Here is a 3,802-nt window from a genome sequence, read left to right on the forward strand (position 1 = left end):
GAAACCCTGTGAAGTCTGATTCATCTTTCGAGTTCACGGCCGCCATGTTGCGCAGATGTAAACAAACCAGCTGATGGCTCAAACGCAGGCTACAGTTTATATTTATCTTCACTGGACATTATTTTGCTAATCAACAGTTAACATGACTATATGGAGACGGGACAAACATTACCAGCTCCTTTCCCACCTTGGTTACTCTTAGGCAATGGTAACTGTAGAATTAGAGATGATTGCTCTGGAGCTCAGCGACCACCTCCGCCATCGACGATGTCCCGTGTGTGTGTGTGTGTGTGTGTGTGTGTATTTACCTAGTTGTATTTACCTAGTTGTAGTTTTACAGGGCCTGGGCTTTATGCTCGTGTGGCCTCATCTCCATATCTACACTTATCCAATCTTACTTTAAAAGTATGCACACTCGTTGCAGACACTACTTCTTCATTTAAACTGTTCCACGTCTCAATACATCTTTGCGGGAAACTATATTTTTTAACATCTCTCAGACATCTTCCTTTTCTCAGCTTTTTACTATGCGATCTTGTGCTTCGAATGTCATATTCTTCTCTCAGGATCAGTTTCTCATTATCCACTTGGTCCATTCCGTTGATCAATTTAAAAACTTTTATCAGGTCTCCTCTCTCCCTTCCTTGTTCCAGGGTTGGTAGATCCATAGCCTTTAGTCTCTCCTCATAAGTCATCCCTTCAAATTCTGGAAACATTCTTGTAGCCATTTTTTGTAGTCTCTCCAATTTCCTTATGTGTTTCTTTTTATAAGGGGTCCACACTACTCCTGCATATTCCAATCTGGGTCTTATTAAAGTACTTATCAATTTCTTCATCATTTCTTTGTCCATATGGTGAAATGCTACTCCAATATTCCTTAGCAAATTATATGTTTCTCTAAAAATACTATCAATATGGCTTACTGGTTGATTGTTTTCTTCCATCGTCACTCCTAAGTCCTTTTCCTTTTTTACTTTCTCCAGTTCTACTCCATCTCCCATCTTGTAGATTCCCACGGGTCGTCTTTCACTCTTTCCCATTTCCATGACATGGCTTTTGTTCACATTGAATTCCATTTCCCACTTTTTGCTCCATTCCCAGATCTTATTTAGCTCTTCTTGCAGTATTTCACAATCCTCTTTTTGCTTTATAACTCTGCACAGTTTCGTATCATTTAATTGGTCTCGTTTTTCTTTCTTGATATGGTCCCATTCTGTTTATTTCTTCTACTTCCTCTTCCGAGTTCTGCCTATCTTCGTCGTTTAGATTCTTCAGTAGGTCTTTGACAGATTTAATTTCTTCTTTTTCTCTTTTTGGTCTATATATTTTTTTTTTCTTTTATTTCAAATATGACTACACTCTTCTTTTTTTCTGCAATTTCTCTAACTAGATTTTCTTTTGTCTTGAGGACTCCTATCATTTTGTTTGACATATTTTCTTCTGTGTATTTACCTAATTGTATTTACCTAATTGTAACATACGGGAAAAGAGCTATGCTCGTGTTGTCCCGTCTCCATATCTATTAATGTCCAGCTTTTTCTTAAAATCATGAATATTCCTTGCGTTGACCACTTCCACGTCTAAACTATTCCATGCTTCCACCCTTCTATGAGGGAAGCTATATTTTTTCACATCTCTCCTATAAGTGGCCATTTTAGTTTTTCCCATGCTCTCGACATTCTTTCATTCCACATACACAGATCTTCCTATCCATTTTTCCATGCCAATCATCACTCTGTATATTGCTATCAGGTCTCCCCTTTCTCTTCTGTTTTCCAGGGTCGGAAGTTGCATTCTTTTCAGTCTGTCTTCATAAGTCAAATCTCTTAAGTCAGGCACCATTTTCTTGCAGCCCTCTGTACTTTCTCTAGTTTCCTTATGTGTTTCTTTAAGTTCGAGCCCACTGTATTGTTGCATATTCAAGCCTCGGTCTTATCATTGCAGTAATTATTTTCTTCATCATTTCTTCATCTAAATATCGAACGCCACTCTTATGTTCCTCAATAAGTTCAATACTTCTCCAATTATTTTGTTTATATGTCTCTCTGATAGGTCATTGGTAATTGTCACCCCAATCTTTTCTTCATGACTGGTTTTATGTCTTCATTTCCTATCTTGTACATACTCCTGATTCTTCTTTCTTTCAAACTCTTTGCCAAACCTTTTTTTGTTTTGTTGTGTGTGTGTGTGTGTGTGTGTGTGTGTGTGTGTGTGTGTGTGTGTGTGTGTGTGTGTGTGTGTGTGTGTGTGTGTGTGTGTGTGTGTTTACCTAGTTGTATTTACCTAGTTGTAGTTTTACAGGGCCTGGGCTTTATGCTCGTGTGGCCCCTCTCCATATCTACACTTATCCAATCTTACTTTAAAAGTGTGCACACTCGTTGCAGACACTACTTCTTCATCTAAACTGTTCCACGCCTCAATACATCTCTCATGGAAACTATATTTTTAATATCTCTCAGACATCTTCCCTTTCTCAGCTTTTTACTATGCAATCTTGTGCTTTTTGTCATATTCTTCTCTCAGGATCAGTTTCTCATTATCCACTTGGTCCATTCCGTTGATCAATTTATAGACTTGTATCAGGTCTCCTCTCTCCCTTCTTTGTTCCAAGGTTGGTAGATCCATAGCCTTTAGTCTCTCCTCATATGTCATCCCTTCAAGTTCTGGGACCATTCTTGTAGCCATTTTTTGCAGCCTCTCCAATTTCCTTATGTGTTTCTTTTTATGAGGGGTCCACACTACTCCTGCATATTCCAATCTGGGTCTTATTATAGAACTTATGAATTTCTTCATCATTTCTTTGTCCATGTAGTGAAATGCTACTCCAATATTCCTTAGCAAATTATATCTTTCTCTAAAAATTCTATCAATATGGCTTACCGGTTTATTGTTTTCTTCCATCGTCATTCCTAAGTCCTCTTCCTTTTTTACTTTCTCCAGTTCTACTCCATCTCCCATCTTATAGATTCCCACAGGTCATCTTTCACTCTTTCCCATTTCCATGACATGGTTTTTGTTCACATTAAATTCCATTTCCCACTTCTTACTCCATTCCCAGATCTTATTTAGGTCTTCTTGCAGTATTTCACAATCCTCCTTTTGCTTTATAACTCTGCACAGTTTCGTATCATCCGCAAACAAATTTATGTAGCTGTTCACTCCTTCTGGCATGTCGTTAATATAAATGAGGAAATGTACTGGTGCCAATACTGACCCTGTGGCACTCCGCTTTCTACTGCTCTCCACTTGGACTTCATATCTTTAACTACCGTCCTTATTTCTCTCCCCCTCAAATAATTTTCTATCCATCTCAATGTGCTTCCTTTTAAGCCACCCTTCTCCTCTAACTTCCACAGTAATCTTGCGTGTGGCACTTTGTCAAACGCCTTTTTTAAATCCAAATAGATGCAGTCAACCCATCCCTCTCTCTCTTGTACTCTATCAACTATTCTAGAATAGAAACTCAATAAATTAGTTACACAAGACCGTCCTTTTCTAAAACCAAATTGGCTATTTCATATTTATTTGTTGTCTTCAAGGAAATTGATCCATTGTTTCTATATTATTCTTAAACACATCTTGCATATTACACTAGTTAGTGATACTGGTCTGTAATTTAAAGGTTCTTCTTTCCTTCCACTCTTATATATGGGAACCACCTCAGCTCTTTTCCATTCTACTGGCACTGTTCCATTTTCTATTGAGCATTTTATGATGTATATAGGACTTGCTAGTTCTTCCCTACATTCTTTCAGTATTCTGCCTGAGACTTCATCTGGTCCCATTGCCTTCTCTTCATCCA

This window comes from Portunus trituberculatus, chromosome 47 (assembly GCF_017591435.1).
Source record: "Portunus trituberculatus isolate SZX2019 chromosome 47, ASM1759143v1, whole genome shotgun sequence".
NCBI lineage: Eukaryota > Metazoa > Arthropoda > Malacostraca > Decapoda > Portunidae > Portunus > Portunus trituberculatus.